Raw genomic sequence first — 11,404 nt, forward strand, 5'->3', positions numbered from 1 at the left:
TTATATGGTATGGGTTTTGCTCATTGTTGTAGACTGTTGGACAACCTGTAATTGTTTATAACTGTGTCCTATGGTCTAGGAATAATTATATAATTGTTAATCATTACCACACCTCCTTATTATCATATGGCATGGGTTTTGCTCATTGTTGAAGGCTGTTGGACGACCTGTAATTGTTTATATCTTTGTCCTTTGATCTAAAAATAATTGTATCATTGTTTATCTAACCACACTTCCTTATGATTATATGGTATGGGTTTTGCTCATTGTTGAAGGCTGTTGGACAACCTGTCATTGTTTATATCTTTGTCCTATAGTATGAATAATTGTATCGTTGTTTATCATACTATATTTCCTTATTTTTATATAATAAAATGATCACAGATACCCCCTCACTCTTAACATACTTAATGTATTTACAGGATTGAAGCTATAAGTAAGTTTTACAATTTGCCTAAAAATATGTTAAGTCCTGGACCATTTGAAGTTTCGAGTGAAAGGCCCTCCTCAAGAAATTCAATGGTCCTAAAATAAGTACTAATGTAACGGATTGTAGGCCATGGACCTTTGTTTTCCAAAATTCAAAGGTTCTCTCACAGAAATGAAAGGTTCCTGACCATTGGGCCCACACTAATTTAAAACTATGAAAAGTAAAGTAAGAATAATGTAATGGTGTGTTATATTGGCATATTTTAGGTTGTTGCTTGGTCCTTAACTAAAAGCTCTTTTCAAAAATGGCACTAGCCTATGCTGTGGAACCATAACTTCGAACAAGACAAATAGATCTGTGTCGCTGCATGCAATTGAATGAGGTAACATATTTACTGAAGCATAAATGATCATTCCATAAAATCATAAGAGCCAAGAAACTTACATGAAAATTATCGTTGTACAATGAGTGTTGTTAAATTTCAAACTATTGACAAACAGGGAAAAGCTGCACAGCCGAAACAAAAATTGCTAGCACGCTACAACTCAAATTTGTCAAACTGTTCATCTATTATAAAATCATTCCCTTCTATAGAAGCCAAGAAAAGTTCAAAGAAAGTTTCATTGTACAATGAGTGTTGTATAATTTAAACTATCTGCAAACAGGAAGCAACTGCATGGTAGATTTGAAAACAGGAAGTGGCTGTATGGTAGATGTGAAAACAGGAAGCGACTGTATGGTAGATTTGAAAACAGGAAGTGGCTGTATGACAGATTTGAAAACAGGAAGTGGCTGTATGACAGATGTGAAAACAGGAAGTGGCTGTATGACAGATGTGAAAACAGGAAGTGGCTGTATGGCAGATGTGAAAACTGCTTAGTCTGTATTGATTTACCTCATTTTGGAGAAGTAGCAAATATTAATTTTCAAGTCTTTGTTTGAACTGTCCAGGGTTCAAACTCACCACCTCCCACACTAAAGGTTAACACAATACAACAACACCATGCAGATCTTTGGTTGAACTGTCCAGGGTTCACACCCACCACCTCCCACACTTAAGGTGAACACAAGACCACAACACCATGAAGATTAACGAGGCAGTCTTTATGAAGAAAAGTGTTTGTACAATCTTAAAAAAATACGATACATACTAATTAGATAAATACTGATGAATGTACCTCTCAGGTCAGCCTTATTTATAAGTAAGGTTGTGCCATCATCTAAAGCATCTGTGAAAAATAACTATGAATGATATGTACTTGTTTAAGCCTGAAATATGTAAAATATATTTATCACTTAAACATGTTAAAAATACTTCATTGGTACTTCTATTTATAGTTAACTGTTATGAATGTTTTTTATAAACATATCAATGTTTGTCTATTATCTCCCTTTCTTATAAACATATCAATGCTTGTGTGTTATCTCCCTGTCTCTTATAAACATATCAATGTGTGTGTGTTATACCCCTGTTTTCTTATAAACATATCAATGTGTGTGTGTTATACCCCTGTTTCTTATAAACATATCAATGTGTATGTGTTATCTCCCTGTTTCTTATAAACATATTAATGTTTGTGTGTTATCTCCCTGTTTCTTATAAACATATCAATGTTGGTGTGTTATCTCCCTGTTTCTTATAAACATATCAATGTGTGTGTTTTATCTCCCTGTTTTCTTATAAACATATCAATGTGTGTGAGTTATCTCCCTGTTTCTTATAAACATATCAATGTTTGTGTGTCATCTCCCTCTATAAACATATCGATGTTTGTTGGTTATCTCCCTGTATAAATATATCAATGTGTGTGTGTCATCTCCCTGTATAAACATATCAATGCATATGTGTGTGTGTCATCTGTCTGTATAAAAATGTCAATGTTTGTGGGTTATCTCCCTGTATAGACATATCAATGTTTGTGTGTTATCTCCCTGTTTAAACATATCAATGTGTGTGGGTTATCTCCCTGTATAAACATATCAACGTTTGTGGGTTATCTCCCTATTTCTTATCAACATATCAATGTTTGTGTGTCATCTCCCTCTATAAACATATCAATGTTTGTGTGTTATCTCCCTGTTTAAACATATCAATGTTTGAGGGTTATCTCCCTGTTTCTTATCAACATATCTCCCTGTTTCAATAAAACAAACTTACACAACAGGTGTAATGCAGAATTAATTCTTTAACATGAATAATTCCTTAATTTTATGGCCAGCTTCATGAAAATGTGGAATTTGTCATATGAGGTTAATTTTGATTTGTTGACTTTATATTGACCTGTACACATCTCCTATATGTTGACCTGTACACATCTCCTATATATTGACCAGTAGACATCTCCTATATATTGACCTGTACAAATCTCCTATATATTGACCTGTACACATCTCCTATATATTGACCTGTACACATCTCCTATATATTGACCTTTACACATCTCCTATATATTGACCTGTACACATCTCCTATATATCAACCTGTACACATCTCCTATATATTGACCTTTACGCATCTCCTATATATTGACCTGTACACATCTCCTATATATTGACATGTACACATCTCCTATATCATTGTATATATTGACCTGTACACATCTCCTATATATTGACCTTTACACATCTCCATTCTTGCTTTGTTGGGTTGCTGTCTCATTGACATATGCATTGTAACTCACTTTATTTTTCTTTAGCACAAGTTCAATGCTGAAGTTCAACCAATCTACTTTTGAAAACAAACAGCATTGTAGTGATGTCATCACATTCTTTGTGTCTTGTTTACTATAAAAACATTGGTGTTATGGTATCTTGATTGTAAAAACTAAATGTTGATTATCTCCCCTTATAGAGTTTGAATATTTTACATTGGAAAAAAAATTCAATAGTAATTGATCCTAAATAGTTCACATACAATGTACACTTACCTATAATACTAACTTGACTGGACAAGGATCACATTGACTGGACACAGATCTAATAAATACAAATAATAGATGTTCAAAATAAAAATATGGCTTAAAAAGAAAAAAGACAAACAAAAGTACACAAAACTGCCTAATTAAAAATTAAAGACTGAGCAACAGGAAACCCATCAAAAGTTAGGAGTTTATCTCAGGTGCTCCACATGTGGCACTTGTGTTGCTCAATAATAATTACAAAGTTTTGATTGGTTGAATAACATGTTGACCTCTTTCATTGAATGGTTGCTGTCTCATTGACATTAACATCCAATCTTTCTTTCCTACACTGCAAGTGACTTCTTTAAAACTTACTCTTTAAGCAACTCACATTGTAATGATTACAATGCCTTGACTGAGAGTCTTGTTTAGTTTGGACTCCTAAATGCAATTAATTTTGTAATTATGTCATGTTATTTTTTGTTTCCAATTCATTTAACAAAAGTAGATGAGTGCAAAATGTTAATCCTGTTTAAAAAGAATTAAAAATCAAAGTGATGAAAATCACTCATGGAAAGATTTGAAGAGTAGCTTGAATAATTTCAAATCATATCTACATATGGTGCGGACAAAAAAGAACAGAAATAAGCGCTGGTGTAATGCTCCTTAGAATTCACCAGTTATTTCTTGGTTTATCTCCCCTTTAAGAATGTTTAACATTAGAATTGAAATATATTTCTGAATTTCATTTGATAAAATAAATAACCAAACGTTCCAATACAATATGACTATAATGCTCACTTACCTTTACTAAGCAATATATTCACTGGATTTGAATCAAATAAAAATGGACAGTAGATCTTTAAACTGAAAATATAAAATAGCTTAATTTCAGTTTCAGATAAATATCGGTTGAACCATTTCTGAACATGTATGTTATGATGGTACACTACTAAACCCCTAATGGGAAGGATTGTGCCTGATGTTCACATGATGAAATCATAATCTTTCAGTCAGTTTAATTGAGCTGGAGCTGGCATGTCAGTTAACTGCTAGTAGTCTGTTGTTATTTATGTATTATTGTCTTTTTGTTTATTTTCTTTGGTTACATCTTCTGACATCAGACTCGGACTTCTCTTGAACTGAATTTTAATGTGCGTATTGTTATGCGTTTACTTTTCTACATTGGTTAGAGGTATAGGGGGACGGTTGAGATCTCACCCCGGCCGCATTTTTGCGCCTGTCCCAAGTCAGGAGCCTCTGGCCTTTGTTTAAGTCTTGTATTAACAAATGTATTATTTTAATTTTAGTTTCTTGTGTACAATTTGGAAATTAGTATGGCGTTCTTTATCACTGAACTAGTATTAATTTGTTTAGGGGCCAGCTGAAGGACGCCTCCGGGTGCGGGAATTTCTCGCTGCATTGAAGACCTGTTGGTGACCTTCTGCTGCTGTGTTTTTTTCTATGGTCGGGTAGTTGTCTCTTTGACACATTCCCCATTTCCATTCTCAATTTTATATACTTGTTTAGCTTGTGACAAGTAACTTGTCGTGTAGATTGCGTTGTTAACTTTTGTCCTACTTAAAAAAAAAAAACTTTATACAATAAATAATTGTAATAGGATGCTGCTTCGAAGTCTCTCAAACAAAGCGCTCAAAATTATTCATTCCCACGCCCACGGTCGCCTGACATTGGGCAAAGTCCAATACAAATTTGTCTGGTCTAGTAAAGTGATATGCGCAAGTGACGTCTAGGTATTACACCTGTATGTCATTCAAATCTTCTTGAAATCATGTACAGCAATATTCATGATTCAGGGGTGGGGATCTAGACTGTTTACAATTTCTAAAACAGGCAGAAGATAGGGGTAAGAGTGACCCTAGGGGACTAGCCTTTTATTTTATCTGATTTGTTTTATTATCCAATACAAGACTATATATGGTTAAGGGTAGGGGATCACAACCATATACAAGTTTTCAAAAAGAAGGGGGTGGGGTCACCTCTGTGGACTTCTTCTATATTTCATTTGATTTGTTTTATTGTCCAGTACAACAATATATATATATGGTTAAGAGTAGGGGATCTTCATCATATCCAAGTTCTCAAACAAGAGGGGTGGGGCTGACCCATAGGGACTCCCATTTTATTTCATTTGATTTGTTGCATCATACAAAAATGTATATGGTTTAGGGGTGGGCTTCTCGATTGTTTACAAGTTTTCAAAAAGAAATGGGTTGGGTGACTGACCCCTCTGGAGTTCCTCTATATTTCATTTCATTTATTTTATTGTCCAATTCAGAAATATATATGGTTAATAAATGGGAGGGGATCTCAACTGTTAACAAGTTCTCGAACAACAAGGGGGTAGAAGTGACCCCAGGGGACTCGCCTTTTATTACTTTTGATTTAATTTATTTTACTGAATAAGAATATATGGTTTAGGGGTGGGTATTTTTACTGTTTTTAAGTTATCAAACATAAGGGGTTGGGTGGGGTGACCCCATGGACTCAACCTAAATTTAATTTGATTTGTTTTTATGGTCCTGTGATCATTACTGAAAACCATGTGTGTCTGTCACTTACTGTTTTCAAGTTATAGTCATTTGAAAATTTAAAAAAAAATCCCATAGGGTTCTTTAGTAAATTCATCCCTTCTGTTGGCCCCTCAAAATACACCTAAATAGACCACAAGAAGAAAAATAATGAGAAGTGATCAAAAATTTTGTTTAGGAGTCTAAATAGCAAAAAGTATAATTATGAATTTTGTTATAGTCCGATTTTCTAATGCCGAATATGGAAAAGGCTGATTTTGCTGTGGGCCCAGATGAGATGATTTATCATGATACTTTCGATACTCTTGGGCTTTTACGTATTCATTTGACATTTGTAAAAATCGTAGTCCGCGTCCTAAAATGTTGATTCATGAAATATTTTAAACATTTGAAGATATTAATTTTCTCTTCAACCTGAGAAAGGTAGGAAACCTATGGAACCAGGAATATAGTACATGTACTCCTGTTTGGAGGCACACATAGAACCAGGAATATAATACATGTAATCCCGTTTGGAGGCACACATAGAACCAGGGATATAGTACATGTACTCCCGTTTGGAGGCACACATAGAACCAGGAATATAGTACATGTACTCCCGTTTGGAGCGCACATAGAACCAGAGATATAGTACATGTACTCCCGTTTGGAGGCACACATAGAACCAGGAATATAGTACATGTACTCCCGTTTGGAGGTACACATAGAACCACGAATATAGTACATGTACTCCCGTTTGGAGGCACACATAGAACCAGGGATATAGTACATGTACTCCCGTTTGGAGGCACACATAGAACCAGGAATATAGTTCATGTACTCCCGTTTGGAGGCACACGTAGAACCAGGAATGTAGTTCATGTACTCCCGTTTGGAGGGACACATAGAACCAGGAATATAGTTCATGTGCTCCCGTTTGGAGGCACACATAGAACCAGGAATATAGTACATGTACTCCCGTTTGGAGGCACACATAGAACCAGGAATATAGTACATGTACTCACGTTTGGAGGCACACATAGAACCAGGAATGTAGTTCATGTACTCCCGTTTGGAGGGACACATAGAACCAGGAATATAGTTCATGTGCTCCCATTTGGAGGCACACATAGAACCAGGAATATAGTACATGTACTCCCGTTTGGAGGCACACATAGAACCAGGGATATAGTACATGTACTCCCGTTTGGAGGCACACATAGAACCAGGGATATAGTACATATACTCCCGTTTGGAGGCACACATAGAACCAGGAATATAGTACATGTACTCCCGTTTGGAGGCACACATAGAACCAGGAATATAGTACATGTACTCCCGTATGGAGGCACATATAGAACCAGGGATATAGTACATGTACTCCCGTATTGAGGCACACATAGAACCAGGAATATAGTACATGTACTCCCGTTTGGAGGCACACATCTGGATCTGACGCATGTCTGGAGAATACAGATAAAAGCATAACGTAGAAACTACTGTCTTGTCAACGTGTGTGTATTCATTTTACTTTCCGCATAGCGCAGATCCGCGTAGTAGTATTTGTGATTGCCATTTCCAAAACAAACTTGAATTATTTGATTTATCGATGAAAATTCAGTACATTTTAATTCAAGCTGTATGCTATCAAAATAGAAGAGCTCAAAATTTCAAAACATCTATCTATTGTTAGTTTTCAAACACCAGTACTACATTATCTAGAAGTAGGAAACACTTCCTAAAGTAAGAAAGTCTGTCTCACTTCCTGTTAGAGGCCGATGCCTTAAGAAAGTTTATTGATATAGCAAACTTTCCAAAAATGAAGTAAATGTAAAAAGATATGATGGGAGTTTTATAAATTGAATTTTAAATAAAAAATGGACCTTTCTAAGAATAATGGAGGACCTTTAAGTATCTTTGGTCAAGGGTCCTGGACCTTCCACTGCTTAAAGTTAATTTGAACCGCTGATTAATATACAACTTGAAAGTTTTTATTCATAAACAATTCAATGATACACTATCTCATACATATTATTATTATACAACACACAGGCCTCACTGTTAGCTGAGACTACTATAACACAGAGATCGGTCACTTCCTGTACTTACCAGTCAAAACGTAATTATTTTGTGGTCATCGATAACATGTGAGTCACGTGATCCGAGGTGATTGACAAGGTGAACAAGATCAGCCATCTTTGACTGCTGAAGATAATTATTTAATTAGCAAATGTGGATGTTTAGAGAGGTTTATGTTTCGGTAAGTGTGAATATAAGATTTGTAATAATCATTAATGTTTGTTTATTAACACTTTGAATAAAAAAGTGCAGTTATAGGCTTGAATTTACTGTCTAAACTTGGATATAACCTCGAATTTTACCAGTCCGTAGGACCTGGTCAATGAGCAACTCAGCTAAAACTTTCATTTCAGATGAACAGATGCACAATCGGTTTTCGGACAATTGAAATGCAAGCCTTTGTAATAACAAGAGTGCACACGCTGACATGTCTCGCCTTCTTTACCAATCATTGATATTATGTTGATAGAACTTAATATAAAGCTTTATTACAACTGTCACATAAACTCAACATTAACCAAGAAAACGAAACATTGATCAATAAACCATGAAAATGAGGTCAAGGTCAGATGAACCATGCCAGGCAGACATGTACAGCTAACAATTCTTCAAAACATCAAATATAGTTGACTTATTGCTAATAAATTAGGAAAAACAGACCAAAACACAAACACTTAACACTTAGTAATGGATCGTGAAAATGAGGTCAAGGTCAAATAAAACCTGCATAACAGACATATAGATCATAAAATATTTCCATACACCAAATAGAGTTGACCTAATGCATAAAGTATTAGAAAAATAGACCAAAACTCAAAAACTTAACTTTGACCACTGAACCATGAGAATGAGGTCAAGGTCAGATGACACCTGTCAGCTAGACATGTACACCTTACAATCATTCCATACACCAAATATAGTAGAACTGTTGCATATAGTATAAAAAAAACAGACCAAAACACAAAAACTTAACTATAACCACTGAACCATGAAAATGAGGTCAAGGTCAGGTGACACCTGCCAGTTGGACATGTACACCTTACAGTCCTTCCATACACCGAATATACTAGACCTATTGCTTATAGTATCTGAGATATGGACTTGACCACCAAAACTTAACCTTGTTCACTGATCCATGAAATGAGGTCGAGGTCAAGTGAAAACTGTCTGACGGGCATGAGGACCTTGCAAGGTACGCACATACCAAATATAGTTATCCAATTACTTATAATAGAGAGAATTTAACATTACAAAAAATCTTAACTTTTTTTTCAAGTAGTCACTGAACCATGAAAATGAGGTCAAGGACATAGGACATGTGACTGACGGAAAGTTCGTAACATGAGGCAGCTATCTACAAAGTATGAAGCATCCAGGTCTTCTACCTTCTAAAATATAAAGCTTTTAAGAAGTTAGCTAACGCCGCCGCCGGATCACTATCCCTATGTCGAGCTTTCTGCAACAAAAGTTGCAGGCTCGACAAAACGTTGTAAGTATATGTAAAATTTGTAATTTTACGGAATACCATTTTTTGTGGCAATCATGAATGTCGAATGATGCAGAACTGAGAAATTCTGAATCACACGTGACAAGGTCCATACACAACATGAGTTCTGATAATGAATGACAGGTTCCTTTAAATTCTTAATTTAAGAAATTCAGACATTTATTTCGGCTGATAATATAAAAGCAGTCTTTTCATGTTGGAACAACAATTTTATGCAATGAAAGTGTGAAGCCCTGTCAGACTGTCTGCCTAGAGAGTCTGTATCCTTAACGGGAATAATGCTACAAGCATTATATTATTAGTAGTATATGCACTTGGTCTGCTTTATCAGTATAAATGTTTTGATAAATACTGACATGATTGTTCAATTACTGATGAGCCTTCATCTTAGATAACTGTCTTAGAATATGCTATAAGATAAAGGTTCTTTTTTATTATTCTAATCTGATATACTCTTTACTGTAGGATTAAGAATGCCTCGCAGAAAGAAATCAGCTGGCATTGGAAGAAGGGTGAAGTACAGGTATAGGAAAAGGGAACAGAACCATTTTTCCATCTGTCTACCAGAGAAATTAAAGAAAATAATTATTGTTTTTGAATTTCATTGCCACATTGTCATGCTTGTCTCAGTATATGGAGAATTTAGAAATAAATATTTAAGTATTTTAACATATATTTTTATTATTAAATGCATTTAAACGAAGACAGGATTGCAGAAATTCACAAACATGCTTAGTTTGGATGACACTTCAATGAAAAAACACACAAGTAACATGTGTTATAGTAGTCTCAGCTGTCAGTCAGTGGTACTACTTGAAGAAGTAAATATTTTAATAGCTCCTGCTAATCATCTGGGCCAAATAAAACCAAATTTGGTCTAAAATTCAATGTCTAATAGCCTGTTGATTTATCAATAAAGTTATCATACTTTTGCTAGACTTGAATACTTTTACTTTTATGTTTTTTCTGCAATTTCAGAGTTTAAATAATGGCTTGTATCATACCTCCCTCTGTCAGATAAGATTGTCAACAAAAATACTCAATTGACTTTATTGTAGGGTTGTCATTTCAAATAGAAATTAAAGTGAATATGAAAAGTTTGATCTTTTTGTCTTTTTAAACTTTTGGGATTTAATCTTTACAGAGCCCCATAGGTGCCATGTAAATATAAATATTTTGTTTGCTGTAGATTTAATCAGGTGCGCACAAGTTTGAAAATTCGTGTGCATGACTTTAAAACTGGTGCACACGACTTTTTAAAGCATGTGCATGACTTCGAACGTCATGCGAACAAATTTAAATTATGCGCATAAGTTTCATAAATTTGTGTGCATAATTTCAAAAATATTTCGCACGACTTTCAAACTTGTGCGCTCCTCCTTATTGAATCAGTCAACTTTGTTTGAAAGTCGTGGTCACTAGCTTTTAAAGAACCCCAAACATTTCTTGGCGTCGTATATTGGTATGAATTTGATAGATATAGGAAGATGTGGCGTGAGTGCCAATGAGACAACCCTCCATCCAAATAACAATTTAAAAAAAGAAACCCATTATAGGTCAATTTACGGCCTTCAACACGGAGCCTTGGCTCACACCGAACAACAAGCTATAAAGGGCCCCAAAATTACTAGTGTAAAACCATTCAACCGGGAATTAGTTGGCGTCATCATCGTCAGAAGACCCATTTGCTTTCAGGACAATGACTTTGATTTAAGAGAATGGATCTCTATGAAATTTTCCAGATGGTTCAATATCAAAATAGTTAGCTTGGGATTGATTTTCGGGGTTTTGGTACCATCAGGTAAAGAAGATTGGGACCAAAAAGGGACAATAAGAAGGTTTTTTTGCAGTTTCCTGACAATTACTTTTATCGAAGTGATTGGATATCTCTGTTATTCTAGCATAAGGTATACGTACCATACTATAAATGGAAAGTTTAGGAGTAATAACTCCAAGA

This window comes from Mytilus trossulus, unplaced genomic scaffold, assembly GCF_036588685.1.
Source record: "Mytilus trossulus isolate FHL-02 unplaced genomic scaffold, PNRI_Mtr1.1.1.hap1 h1tg000103l__unscaffolded, whole genome shotgun sequence".
In the NCBI taxonomy this organism is placed as follows: domain Eukaryota; kingdom Metazoa; phylum Mollusca; class Bivalvia; order Mytilida; family Mytilidae; genus Mytilus; species Mytilus trossulus.